Here is a 15,562-nt window from a genome sequence, read left to right on the forward strand (position 1 = left end):
CTTTCCCAGAATATGGAACATTTAATGGGAGAGTTCTTCAGAATTTGAGCTTGAGAATGAATGGTTTAGAACCAAGATCTAGATTAACTCAGTATGAAGCTTTAGAGGAATGGGAGACTAAGTCATATGAGAGAGAGAAGCATGGAAGAGGGAGAATGAAGGGATTTTTTCCCAGATATATGAATGGATCACAAGAAGATCAGATGAAACAATGGAGAAGAGCAATGGTATCACAAGGATTATAGCCAGTGTTGATGGCTGAAGAACAGACAGGAAGTAAGTGTAGAGAGAAAACTAAGCACATGAGTGTGACAGGGTATGGTGAATCAGAAGATGAATTAGAGGATATTTTACCTAAAAATCCTCCCCCATATCAGGAAGGACTCAATAGAGTAGTCATCCCAAGTGCCCCAGTATTAGGAACTCCTTTAGTTCCACAGATTTTGCATGATAATTCGATAAATAGAGCACTCCAAGAAAATGAAATTGAGGCTCTGAACAAAAATAGAGAAGAATTGATACAAAAAATAAATCAATTGATTTTGCCCGCAGAAGCTCTATCCGTACCTGTCACTATAGGTCCTGTTATACCATTATTTGGAAATAAAGTGAATGTTCAACATTCTCAAACTGTACCTGCCCCAATGAGCAACTCCAGGACAGAAATAACAATTGTAGAAGATCAAGTAAGTGAGTACAGTTCAGTCACTTCATTAATGGATCTCCCTCTAGGAGAGCCAGTAATTGGAACTCCAAAAAGAAGTTTACATGATCATGGGAGGGAAAGAGGGACAGTGGCACCTCCAATCACTAAAAGAACAACAGCAGTCACTCAGAAGATTTGGAAAGGTGGTTACAGGGAATAGAAAGACGTAGTTCTGTCCCAAAGATTTTGGGGGCATATTATCAAGACAGGTGATAAAATTATCGCCGCTTTAGCGTCAGGAAACTGCCGCTAAAACGGCGATAATGGGCTTGATAATATACTCTATGGAATTCCAATTGAAGCCCATGTTAGATGTCCTTCTAAAGCGGTGATAATTGTATCACCTGTCTTGATAATGTGCCCCAAAGACATTTAAAAATTGAAAGTGGAGCTAGACTAAATGATTGCTGGAAAAGTGGGATTAGGAAGATTGAATGATTAGAATGAAGAAGAATTGTTGTTTGTATGTAGGAGTGTTACACAAAACGCAAAGGTGTATCATGAAAAATTGATGGAAATGGCTGCAGAAATTGGAATAGACATAGGGAAATCTAAGGTGGTTCAAAAGCCACATCCAGTGGAATTCACAGACAAGGATTTGGAAAACATGAATGTGTCTGGTAGAAAATTACAAGTAAAAGAATTAATGAACATTTTGCAGAAGTGGGGAGATATGGACAAATGGAAAACTAGGTGGACAAAAAAGAAAGAGGAAGCAAAGACTAGGGAAGCTAAGCGTCGACATCTGCTTTCTTACTGAAAGACACGGTACAGAGGTTGTGTCCCATGAGAGAAGTACCTGGTGGTGGCTATGTTCATGTCCCATGGAGTAGACAGGATATTTTGTCATTTACAAATGATGTTCTGAAATTGAGAGAAAAGCCTGTGGAGTGGTATAAGCAGGTTGAGAGGTTTGTGAAGGTGTCAAAGGTTTTGTTGAAGGACCTGGATGGTTTGTTTGACATTGTGGTACCTGTAGATGTGTGGACAGAATGTAAAATTACAATTTATTGGCCAAACGAGGAGTATCCAAGAGATGTTAAAACAGGCGCACCCTCAGATAATGTGATGAAAAAGTATCACCATCTGTGATTTCACAACTTCTTTTGAAAAATACATACAGTGACAGGGGAGCTGGAGGAGTGCGTACTTGGAGCATCCTTGATGGTAGATCAGTCAGGTCCGTTTATTGATGGGAAAGTGGAAGGTAATCATATCACTTTCCTGTTGGATACTGGTGCTACCCGTTCTACTGTGAGAACAGCAGACATCCCAAACTTACCCCTCTCGGGAGATAGTATCCAAGTCGTTAGTGTTTCGAACCAACAAATTTAAACCCCACTCCGTTTTTTACCCTTATCTCAATCTCCCCCTTTCACTCTCCTGTGTCCTCTGTGTCTTTCCTCCACTCTTTCATGCACTTTTTCTGTCATTTTCCCCTCATTTCAAGCTCCCCCTTCTCTCTCCTTCTGTGTCTTTCCTCCATTTTTCACTCGTTTTTTACCCTCACCGCAATCTCCCCCTTACACTCTCCTGTGTCCTCTGTGTCTATCCTCCACTCTTTCTTGCACTTTTGCTGCCTTATTTGCACTTTTCTCTCTCTTTTTGCCTTTTTCCTTTTGCCTTTCTCAGCCCATTTTTCCCTGCCGCTGCTGCCCCCGTGGCCCCTCCCCCCCCCAGCACGACCAGTGCGACCGGCCCAATCCAGCTCCCCTCCCCGCCTCCCAGCTGTCAAGCTCTCCCTGCCCCCTACTTAATGGTGGCCGGGGCGCCAAAGGCAGCTCGTCTGCGCCCGTCCGCGACCCGACTGCGACCAGCGCCAGGAACCCTGGATCTCTGCACCGACAATGCTACGACCCAGCAGCACTCCACGCTCTCAACCCAGGCCGCAACAACAACTGCAAGCTAGCATCACCAGCCGACACCCCCGGACCCTTCAGCTGTCACCGCTGCTGGCACACCTGCAGGACCGCCAAGACCACTGACCCAGCGCAATCCGCCCGCAAGAACACTACCGAACCGAAGACCCTGCAATGCATCCTCCTCAACGACTGATCCCTCCACAAACACGCCACTGAAATCTGGGACCTCCTCGACAGCACTACCCTGGACGTAGCATTCTTTACCGAAACCTGGACCAACACCACCGCGGGACCGTACATCGCCATTGCCATTCCCCAAGGATACAAGATCTCCAGGAAGGACCGCCCCACCCGCCCGGGTGGAGGAATCACCATCGTCCACAAATCCACCCTCCGCCTGAGCACACTCCCCGATGAGCCCACAGACCTGATGGTACACCTTCACTTCAAGATACTGGCCAGCCCTACCTCCACCCTCCAAGGAACCCTCATCTACTGACCCCCCGGACCCCGCGGACTTTTCGCCAACTCCATCACGGACATCATCTTGCCGCATGCCATTGCATCCACCCACTACACCCTACTGGGAGACCTCAACTTCCACCTCGACAACCAACTGGACCCCAGCACGACATCCCTCCTGGACGACCTCCACAACCTCCACAACATTGGACTCTGCCAGATCGTGACCGAACCCACACACTCAGCAGGACACACCTTCGACCCCCTCTTCACAACAGGAAACTCCATCACCTTCAGCCACACCATAGACTGACCATCGATGCGTCCACTTCACCTTCAGAACATCCACCATCCACAGACACCAGCACCCATGAAGAAACTGGACCAGAATCAATCAATCAATCAGTTAATTTGTAAAGCGCACCACTTACCCGCAAGGGTTTCAAGGTGCTGAGGGGGCGGGGGGTGCTGCTGCTACTGGTCGAAAAGCCAGGTCTTGAGTCGTCTCCTGAAGGTCAGCAGGTCTTCGGTTTGTCGTAGGTTGAGGGGGAGGGTGTTCCAGGTCTTGGCGGCGCGGTTGGAGAAGGACCTGTCTCCGGATGTGTTTCTACGGATGCGCGGGACCGTGGCCAGGGCGTGGTCGGCGGAGCGGAGTTTCCTGTTGGGTACGTAGAAGGAGAGTCGACTGATGAGATAGGCTGGGCCGGTTTTGTGGAGTGCCTTGTGTGCGTGGATCAGGAGCTTGAAGGAGATTCTTCTGTCGATGGGGAGCCAGTGCAGGTTCCTCAGGTGGGGGGTGATGTGGTCGCAGCGCGGGACGTCGAGGATCAGGCATGCAGAGGCGTTCTGGATTCTTTGCAGTCTGTTGATGAGCTTGGTTGGGACTCCGGCATAGAGGGCGTTTCCGTAGTCGAGTCTGCTGCTGACTAGGGCCTGGGTGACTGTTTTCCTCGTGCCTGTCGTGATCCATCTGTAGATCTTGCGGAGCATGCGCAGGGTGTTGAAGCAGGTAAAGGAGACTACGTTGACTTGTTTGGTCATGGTGAGTTTCGAGTCGAGGATGACTCCCAGGTTGCGTGCGTGGTTGGTAGGAGCCAGTGATGCGGGCCACCAGGAGTCATCCCATGCTGAGGGGTTGGGCCCGAGGATGAGGATCTCTGTCTTATCTGTGTTCAGCTTAAGTCGGCTTTCCTCCATCCAGTCGGCGACAGACTTCATTCCCTGGTGGAGGTTGGATTTGGCGGTGAGGGGGTCCTTGGTTAGGGAGAGGATCAGCTGCGTGTCGTTGGCGTAGGAGATTATGTTGAGGTCGTGCTGTCGGGCGATGCGTGCGAGTGGTGCCATGTAGACGTTGAACAGCGTCGGGCTGAGGGAGGATCCCTGCGGGATGCCGCAGATGATCTCGGAGGCTTCGGACCGGAACGGGGGGAGGCGGACTCTCTGAGTTCTGCCGGAGAGGAAGGAGGTTGGGGGTGATGTGTAGCTCACTGGTTAGAGGAGGCATACCCTGAAGCAGAGATCAGGCCCGGGACCTGGGTTCGATTCCCGACGCGGCAGGGTCCAGAACCCAATTGTCCACGGACTCGATAATTCTCGCTTCGGTGCCCACTCTAAGCATGAGTTCACACTATGCAGCTCTGGGCAACAAGCCTGCTTAATCTCCACAACGGCCCCCCGCGGCGGGATGCCTGGCTTTCACCTTGGGGATACCCAGTACGGGTTATCTTACAGGGAAAAACCAGGACGGGTTCCCAATGCAAGCGCCAAGATGCCCGTAGGGTGATAGTTGCGCTCTATAAGTACCCCAATCAATCAATCAATCAAGGTGGTCCAGTCCAGGGCCTTGTCTCGGATGCCTGCGTCGTGGAGGTGCGTGCATAGTGTGCGGTGGCAGACGGTGTTGAAGGCGGCGGAGAGGTCCAGGAGGATGAGGGCCGCCGTCTCGCCGTTGTCTAGCAGGATCCTGATGTTGTCTGTGGCGGCGATGAGGGCGGTCTCGGTGCTGTGGTTGCTGCGGAATCCTGATTGGGAGGGGTCCAGGATGCTGTTGTCTTCGAGGTGACGGGTGAGCTGGATGTTAACTATCTTCTCGATGACCTTTGCTGGGAACGGAAGCAGGGAGATGGGCCGGAAGTTCTTGAGGTCGCTCGGATCCACCTTGGGTTTCTTCCGTAGGGCGTTGATCTCGGCGTGCTTCCAGCTCTCAGGAAAGGTAGCGATCTTGAAGGAGAGGTTGCGCAGGTGGGGTGCGATGGAGCTGCCGGCTTTGTTGAAGATGTGGTGTGGGAGAGGGTCAGACGGGGAGCCGGAGTGGATTGTGCCCATGGTCTTGATTGTTTCCTCGATGCTCACGTTGGCCCAGGTTGTCAGGGAGTCGTGGTCGATGGGGTGCGGTGGGTCCGGCGTGTCGATGCCTGTAGGGGTCGTTCGGGGGCTGAAGCTGTCATGGATCACCGACGACCAGCTAACCTCATCACTCAGCAACTCCACCCCAACCATCGCGGAAAACGACGATGCCAACACCACAGCCCGAACCATGCACAGATGGATCTCCGACAGCGCCAACACCATAGCCCCCCTCAAGAAAAACAACAACACCCATGCCAAGAAAGCTAGCTATTTCACCACCGAACTTCGAGAGTCCAGACGCACTTGCCGCCTCCTAGAAAAGGCCTGGAGGAACACCAAATCCACTGAAGCCCCCAACAACTTCAGAGCCGCCACCAACGCCCACCACCAACTCATCAGAAAAATTAGGAAAAAAGCGTTTGAAGACAGAATCTCCACTCATGCACACAACGGATGTATGACGTTACAACGCATGCTATTACAACGCATACCTTTACAACGCATTTTTTACAACGCTAGTTCTATTACTACGCATTACTTTACAACGAATTCTGTTACAACGCCAAACCTATTACAATACTGAAAAGTGCTGTTACAACGAAGTATATTACAACGCATACCATTACAACGCGATTTTTTTTTTAAAATTAAAAGTACAATAAAATCTGGCACGGGATGCAGGGAAATTAGGGGTTTTAGGGTGGGGAAGTGTATTAAAACGTGGAGAAGAACTGTACGTAAATCGACCAAAATGCAGTAACAAATTAATACTCGGGTATTAAAATTAATACTCGAGTATTAAAATCAATGCTCAAAATTCCCCATAAAAATCCGTTTTAAGACATTTGTAAGTTTTTAAATAATAATGAAAAAATAAATTACAGTACATACACATTTTTAACATGAAAAGATCGCAAACTAAGTAAAGTAACGAAAACATAACACACATACACACAGGCGCCATTTTAACCATCTCACTTATAAAACTTGTCCTACCACAGTTTCTATGTAAACAATACCAAAAGACATGTTCCAAAATGGATGCCAAAACGGGGCAAATGAATGAAAACAAAATTTCTTTAAAAGCATTTTTAAAATATCATTTTCCACAGTAAAACAAAGCATTAAAAAAAACACAACGAACGCAGTTTTTAAAAAAATTAATAGTGACACACAGTAAAACTTATAAATACAAGTGAGACACCATTTTGCACTCAGTTGATTATCAACTAGCAGAGAGAGCAGACGTAATAAGCTGACCCTCTGTCACCTGCACTGCGACCTCCTCAGAGAGAGCACGGAATTCACAACAGAGCAAGTACTAGTAAGTTATTAATATATATGTAAACGATAGTTTTTAGAAAAATATATTTTCTTAAACCACAAAAAATATTTTTTCACTTAATAATAAAAACTTAAGAAATGAACTGTTTGCAATATATTATCAATAAAATAAAACTCAAATTTAAAACAAGTAATTTATTTTCCTCAACCAGAAAATCGGAAGATTTTTACATTGCACAGCAGCTGAACCTATTTGGACATCCCCACCACGTAAACGACTTACAAACTCAATTGTTTAGGTAAATGTTATTTTTGTGGCATGGTTTTACTTGTAAAATTTATTTATTAAAATTTCATAAAGTCATGTATGCCAATGGTGTTTTTTTCTAATACTCAATCACACCGCATAAAAATCAAAATTGTCTTTTTATAACCAACGTTGACAAAGGAACATTTTTTTTTTCTTTTTTTTCTCCAACAGTGAACATCTTTTCACAAAAACCTTTTAACCTCCAGCAAACATCAGTATAAAGGCACGATAACAAAATACCTACTAGAAAAGGTATGTTTTCTTTCCCATTTTATTATAACGATACATTAGAAATCCTTTCTTTTGCAATTATTCCTCCTGTATCGTACCTAATTTGAAAACTAATGGATAGTTTTGAGAAACAATATTCAATTTCTTCTGTAGGAAAGAGCACCATCAGTGATATTTTTGTGTAGGGTAGGGGTACATATCTATATTTCTACTACAGTAATGTGTTTTAATTAGGACAGTATCATGTAGTACTAGTTATATTGTATGTCTGTTTAATTTTAAAAAAACTCAAGTACTACATTTCTACCCACCGTTAATTATCTTTTTTTCGCCTTTTTTCCAGAACAGAAAAGATTTTTTTTCTCACAACTAAAAATTTGAGCCAACAAAGAAAAACATCCTCTACCACCTCATCCACAAAAGCAAATTCTCAAAAACAAGGTATTTATTTACAGCACGGATTCTTTACCTTCAAAATATTTGACTAACTATCACATAGCTAAATTTCAAAGAAATAATCAATGTAATTATGATTACATTTTCAAATTTTAGATTTATATTTCATGTCTAAAGAATGTATTTTTCATTACGGAAATAGTTATGTGCAGCAACTTATATCACATGTGCAATTTTTGTGGAATAATTTTACTAAACACATTTATCACCATCGTTCTGTTTTCAAAGTTTATTCATTTTTCACTTTTCCAGACATTTATTTATCCATTCCCCAACAAATCACCTCAAAAGTGTCTACACAAACCGACTCAGCAATACCACTGAACAGGAGTCTGCCAGAAAACCAATTCGGAAAAAAAGGTAATTTAGACAAACATTGTAAGTTGCAACAACTTTTAAAATGTACCATGCTGTAGTGGTAACAATTTACTTTTCCAAAATCTGGAAGGTGCAGCAGTTGGGTAAGTGTTGGATAGTGTAGGGGTATTAATTTACTATTCTAACTCCAGGGGGTGCAACAGTAGCGTAAGTGTTGGATAGTGTAGGGGTATTAATTTACTATTCTAACTCCAGGAAGGTGCAGCAGTAGGGTAAGTGTTGGATAGTGTAGGTGTATTAATTTACTATTCTAACTCCAGGAAGGTGCATCAGTAAGGAAAGTGTTGGATAGTGTAGGGGTAACAATTTACTATTCTAACTCCAGGAAGGTGCTGCAGTAGGGAAAGTTTTGGATAGTGTAGGGGTAACAATTTACTATTCTAACTCCAGGAAGGTGCATCAGTAGGGAAAGTTTTGGATAGTGTAGGGGTAACAATTTACTATTCTAACTTCAGGAAGGTGCATCAGTAGGGAAAGTGTGGGATAGTGTAGGGGTATCAATTTACTATTCTAACTCCAGGAAGGTGCTGCAGTAGGGAAAGTGTTGGATAGTGTAGGGGTATCAATTTACTATTCTAACTTCAGGAAGGTGCATCAGTAGGGAATGTGTTGGATAGTGTAGGGGTAACAATTTACTATTCTATCTCCAGGAAGGTGCTGCAGTAGGGAATGTGTTGGATAGTGTAGGGGTAACAATTTACTATTCTAACTCCAGGAAGGTGCATCAGTAGGGAAAGTGTGGGATAGTGTAGGGGTATCAATTTACTATTCTAACTCCAGGAAGGTGCATCAGTAGGGAAAGTGTGGGACAGTGTAGGGGTATCAATTTACTATTCTAACTCCAGGAAGGTGCTGCAGTAGGGAAAGTGTGGGATAGTGTAGGGGTATCAATTTACTATTATAACTCCAGGAAGGTGCTGCAGTAGGGAAAGTGTTGGATAGTGTAGGGGTATCAATTTACTATTCTAACTCCAGGAAGGTGCATCAGTAGGGAAAGTGTTGGATAGTGTAGGGGTATCAATTTACTATTCTAACTCCAGGAAGGTGCATCAGTAGGGAAAGTGTTGGATAGTGTAGGATTAACAATTTACTATTCTTACTCCAGGAAGGTGCATCAGTAGGGAAAGTGTGGGATAGTGTAGGGGTATCAATTTTCTATTCTAACTCCAGGAAGGTGCAGCAGTAGGGTAAGTGTTGGATAGTGTAGGTGTATTAATTTACTATTCTAACTCCAGGAAGGTGCATCAGTAGGGAAAGTGTGTGATGGTGTAGGGGTATTAATTTACTAATCTAACTCCAGGAAGGTGCATCAGTAGGGAAAGTGTTGGATAGTGTAGGGGTATCAATTTACTATTCTAACTCCAGGAAGGTGCATCAGTAGGGAAAGTGTTGGATAGTGTAGGAGTAACAATTTACTATTCTAACTCCAGGAAGGTGCATCAGTAGGGAAAGTGTTGGATAGTGTAGGAGTAACAATTTACTATTCTAACTCCAGGAAGGTGCATCAGTAGGGAAAGTGTTGGATAGTGTAGGAGTAACAATTTACTATTCTAACTCCAGGAAGGTGCATCAGTAGGGAAAGTGTTGGATAGTGTAGGAGTAACAATTTACTATTCTAACTCCAGGAAGGTGCATCAGTAGGGAAAGTGTGGGATAGTGTAGGGGTATCAATTTACTATTCTAACTCCAGGAAGGTGCTGCAGTAGGGAAAGTGTTGGATAGTGTAGGGGTATTAATTTACTATTCTAACTCCAGGAAGGTGCATCAGTAGGGAAAGTGTTGGATAGTGTAGGGGTATCAATTTTCTATTCTAACTCCAGGAAGGTGCATCAGTAGGGTAAGTGTTGGATAGTGTAGGGGTAACAATTTACTATTCTAACTCCAGGAAGGTGCATCAGTAGGGAAAGTGTGTGATGGTGTAGGGGTATTAATTTACTATTCTAACTCCAGGAAGGTGCATCAGTAGGGAAAGTGTTGGATAGTGTAGGGGTATCAATTTACTATTCTAACTCCAGGAAGGTGCATCAGTAGGGAAAGTGTTGGATAGTGTAGGGGTATCAATTTACGATTATAACTCCAGAAAGGTGCATCAGTAGGGTAAGTGTTGGATAGTGTAGGGGTAACAATTTACTATTCTAACTCCAGGAAGGTGCATCAGAAGAGAAAGTGTAGGATAGTGTAGGGGTATCAATTTACTATTCTAACTCCAGGAAGGTGCAGCAGTAGGGTAAGTGTTGGATAGTGTAGGTGTATTAATTTACTATTCTAACTCCATGAAGGTGCTGCAGTAGGGAAAGTGTGGGATAGTGTAGGGGTATTAATTTAATATTCTAACTCCATGAAGGAGCTGCAGTGGTGAAAGTGTTGGATAGTGTAGGGGTATTAATTTACTATTCTAACTCCAGGAAGGTGCATCAGTAGGGAAAGTGTTGGATAGTGTAGGGGTATCAATTTACTATTCTAACTCCAGGAAGGTGCAGCAGTAGGGTAAGTGTTGGATAGTGTAGGGATAACAATGTGCTATTCTTACTCCATGAAGATGCATCAGTAGGCAAAATAAAGGATTGAGTACATGTTATGTTTTGTTTACAAATATTAATAAATATCAAGCTAAATGTTTTATCTTTTCTCCTTTTTTCAGATAATGTCTAGCCTTGGAGCAGCCAACTTCGTTAAATCCAGGAAGGGCAAAAATCTGTTAAACCATGGTGGATACATATATAGTAAGGAAAGAATAAGTTTAACTAGAAATCATTGGAGGTGCGTGCAATACTACACTACCCATTGCAGTGGCAGAGCGGTTACTGTTGATAATTTGGTTGTGAAAACCACAGAACATAACCACTCTGCCTCTGCAATGGATGTAGAAATCAGAGAGACAATTAATGAGATGAAAGCTATTGCAAGCACCTCCAATGATTCTACAGGATCCATTTTAAGGGAGGTTGCACAGCATGTCCCTAGTCATGTTGCTAGCAACATGCCTATAATACCCAATTTGAGAAGAATTATTCAGAGACAAAAGCAGGCAAGTAATATTCAATTGTCTACACCACATACATTCTCTGACATTAGAATTCCTCATGATCTTTCTATTTCTTTTTCTGATGAACCTTTCCTTCTGCATGACAACGAAAACCCTCAGAAACGTATTTTAATTTTTAGTACCCCCCGTAACCTTGCTAAGTTAGAAAGTAGTGAAATTTGGATGATGGATGGGACGTTTAAAAGTACACCCCATCCTTTCACTCAAATTTACACTATACATGCTAAGATTAACAATAGTGTAATTCCCTTAGTGTATAGTTTGCTACCTGATAAGACTTCTGCAACATACACTGAACTTTTATCAGTGATTAAAAGCAAAACATCTGCAAGTCCTCGAAAAATAATAATCGATTTCGAATTGAGCATGATCAATGTGATCACCAAAACGTACACGGATACCCAAATTCAGGGATGTTTTTTCCATTTTTCGCAGGCATTTTGGCGTAAACTACAAAAAACATCCCTAGTTGCAGAATATTCTCGGGATAGCAAATTACAGTTTGAACTAAAAAAATTAACTGCACTTTGTTTTGTTCCTCCCGAAAGTGTGGACGAGTACTACACTGCAATTATAGAATCTGTTTATTATACGAGTAATGAGGAAAAATTGGCACCCATTCTAAATTATTTTGAGGACACATGGATTGGACACCTAAGCAGATCGGGTCGCAGGAGGAAGCCACGATTCCATGTGGAGTGGTGGAACTGCTACACGAGTTGTTTAGAGGGAGAGGCCAAAACAAACAATGCCATTGAGGGGTGGCATAACTCCTTCAATCATACAATTGGAAAACCACATCCGAACTTCTACTCATTTTTGGAAACTTTGAAGAAGGAGCAAAGTTTCCAAGAAATGAGATTAGCACAAACACTCGCAGGTAGTCTAAACCCACGAGTAACAGTCAAAACAAGGGAAATGTCTGAGAGACTATTGGCAATTCTACAACAGTTTTCGTTGTGTGTGGCTATTGACTACCTCGAAAATCTTTCTAACATTCTTTCTTTTTAAAACAATGAATTTGCTTACTTTCCTGCTTTGCTAAAAATTATAGTAATTACAATGATTCAATTGGCATACAAAGATTTTTTTTAAAAAAATTTTTTCAAATTAATAAGTCGGGTTTTTTCCATTTTTTCAAACAAATCTTCATTTCATCAAAACTAAACCAATGTTGAAAAATTTTACTGTTCCATAGTATTCGAAACATTTAACATTATTGGTACGCCATTTTTCAAATTATCGAAAAAATCCAATTTAAATTCCGTCAAAACCAATCACCAAAACTCAATCCGAACTATAAAATAGAAATTAAACCATATTCCTTAATACACATTGCAGCTGAATTGTCATTTGTATTTCAAAATAAGATTTACAAAATATTAAAGTACGCACAATTTTTTTACCAAGAAATGAAGATCGACAGTACATCTTTATCTTCGGAAACAAAGAAATCAACTGTCTAAACCGTAACTTTTTATTTAGAAAGAGTTACATACTTTTTTAAAATAACTAACTTACTTTCAGCGACCCGACATAGGCATGTATTAATGACATTAATGTGGACATGTTTAACAACTTTTAAAACATCTATTAGTTTTCCAGCAACCTCCCCTTATTCTTTCCTTACTATATATGTATCCCTTAAAAAGGTTTAATCTATAATATCAACAGAAAATATTTCCTACCTGGACGCAGATCAGCTTCCTGCTGCTTCCTCCTCCGATGCTCTGCAAAATGGCGTATTACGTCGACGCACACGTCCTTACGTCATCGCGTGCTTCTCTATTTATGGCGGACTACTTTTTTACATTCAACTGTAATTAAATGTTAATATATGTAAATAAAATATTTATATTTTGTTTAAAAAATAAAACTTACTTTGAAAAATTAATTTTAAAATATGTTTAATTTTTTCATGTTTTTTAAATCAAATAAAATAGTGAAATAAATATTTGTTTCCTATCTTTATTTTTAATTAATTTTTTAAATCTCCAATATTGTAATTTAATAACTGTAAAATTACTTAATATGTTCCTTACCTTGGCTCTATTGCCTTTTCCTTTCAAAACTTCCTCTTACTTCACTTTCTGTACCTTCTTTTCTTGTTCCGCGGGCTGTATATGCTAAGGCTGCCAAAATAAATAAAGGACAAACACGCTCATAGACTTCAATGGAAAACCGTGGGAAATAAATTCAAAAAGTAAGTTATAATTGTTATTTCTGATTTCTAAATTTTAAAAATTGTTAAATTGGTATAATTATTACTGTAAATATTTTTTAATGTTGATATTAATATTTTAAATATATTATTAATTTATTTATATAATAAATTAATCAAAAATACACTTCCATTTATTTATAAAAGGACACTTTCTTTTAAACATATAAATACTCTTGTCTTTTCATATGTGATAAAAATACTCTAGTATTTAAAAGTAGGTACTCAATCATTTTTCTATATATTTAAATATTATATACTCTTTAATGTTTAAGAAAATTTATTTTTAAGTAGATAAATACTCAACATTTAAACTAAGTTTTTATTAAGTATCTATTTTTTATATTTTAAAACACTAAACTAAATGTTCAAGTATTAAATTTTAAAAAATCAAGTATTAATCATTTCTACATAATAAAATACACATGCATTAATATTTTGATTATCTACTCACTTTTTTGAAACTACTATAGAAACTAAAAATACTAAACTATTATTTTATCACCAAACAAACCAAACTTTTCTACCAGGCACAATACTCAAGTATTATTATTTTTATAAACTACTCACTTTTTTCAAATAAATATTGCATTTTTTAAAAAATTTTTAATACTCAAGTATTTATTTTACTGCTAACCAACCAAACTTTTCTACCAGAAAAAATACACAAGTAATAATTTTTTTATTAACTACTGCCCTTTTTTTAATTACAATTGCTATATTAAAAAAAAAAAAAAAATACTCAAGTATTAATTTTAATGCTACCCAACTAATAAAATTTAGATAAATATTTTGCAAAAAAAAATGCGTTGTAATAGTATATGCGTTGTAAAAGTACTTGCGTTGTAAACACATGCATTGTAAATACATGCGTTGTAAAAGCATTACCACCAAATGCGTTGTAAAGGTATATGCGTTGTAAAGGTACTTACCATATAATGGAACGCGTTGTAAAAGCATGCGTTGTAAAAGTTTTAGCGTTGTAAAAAATGCGTTGTAATAGCACAGCGTTGTAAAAGTTGCGTTGTAAAGGTAGTTCCCCATCAGTAGGGAATGTGTTGGATAGTGTAGGGGTAACAATTTACTATTCTATCTCCAGGAAGGTGCTGCAGTAGGGAATGTGTTGGATAGTGTAGGGGTAACAATTTACTATTCTAACTCCAGGAAGGTGCATCAGTAGGGAAAGTGTGGGATAGTGTAGGGGTATCAATTTACTATTCTAACTCCAGGAAGGTGCATCAGTAGGGAAAGTGTGGGACAGTGTAGGGGTATCAATTTACTATTCTAACTCCAGGAAGGTGCTGCAGTAGGGAAAGTGTGGGATAGTGTAGGGGTATCAATTTACTATTATAACTCCAGGAAGGTGCTGCAGTAGGGAAAGTGTTGGATAGTGTAGGGGTATCAATTTACTATTCTAACTCCAGGAAGGTGCATCAGTAGGGAAAGTGTTGGATAGTGTAGGGGTATCAATTTACTATTCTAACTCCAGGAAGGTGCATCAGTAGGGAAAGTGTTGGATAGTGTAGGATTAACAATTTACTATTCTTACTCCAGGAAGGTGCATCAGTAGGGAAAGTGTGGGATAGTGTAGGGGTATCAATTTTCTATTCTAACTCCAGGAAGGTGCAGCAGTAGGGTAAGTGTTGGATAGTGTAGGTGTATTAATTTACTATTCTAACTCCAGGAAGGTGCATCAGTAGGGAAAGTGTGTGATGGTGTAGGGGTATTAATTTACTAATCTAACTCCAGGAAGGTGCATCAGTAGGGAAAGTGTTGGATAGTGTAGGGGTATCAATTTACTATTCTAACTCCAGGAAGGTGCATCAGTAGGGAAAGTGTTGGATAGTGTAGGAGTAACAATTTACTATTCTAACTCCAGGAAGGTGCATCAGTAGGGAAAGTGTTGGATAGTGTAGGAGTAACAATTTACTATTCTAACTCCAGGAAGGTGCATCAGTAGGGAAAGTGTTGGATAGTGTAGGAGTAACAATTTACTATTCTAACTCCAGGAAGGTGCATCAGTAGGGAAAGTGTTGGATAGTGTAGGAGTAACAATTTACTATTCTAACTCCAGGAAGGTGCATCAGTAGGGAAAGTGTGGGATAGTGTAGGGGTATCAATTTACTATTCTAACTCCAGGAAGGTGCTGCAGTAGGGAAAGTGTTGGATAGTGTAGGGGTATTAATTTACTATTCTAACTCCAGGAAGGTGCATCAGTAGGGAAAGTGTTGGATAGTGTAGGGGTATCAATTTTCTA

The 15,562-nt window shown here is 40.8% G+C and overlaps 1 long non-coding RNA gene across 1 annotated transcript; it reads left to right on the plus strand.

Annotated features, from left to right (window-relative positions):
- The first annotated feature begins 7,152 nt into the window (after positions 1-7,152).
- On the plus strand, positions 7,153-12,155 carry LOC146864210 (uncharacterized). The gene is made up of 4 exons (XR_014976620.1): positions 7,153-7,225; positions 7,548-7,645; positions 7,913-8,020; positions 10,680-12,155. It is a non-coding gene; the product is annotated as an uncharacterized LOC146864210 (long non-coding RNA).
- The last annotated feature ends 3,407 nt before the right edge of the window (positions 12,156-15,562 follow it).

Source organism: Triturus cristatus, chromosome 2_1 (genome assembly GCF_964204655.1).
Source record: "Triturus cristatus chromosome 2_1, aTriCri1.1, whole genome shotgun sequence".
Lineage (NCBI taxonomy): Eukaryota > Metazoa > Chordata > Amphibia > Caudata > Salamandridae > Triturus > Triturus cristatus.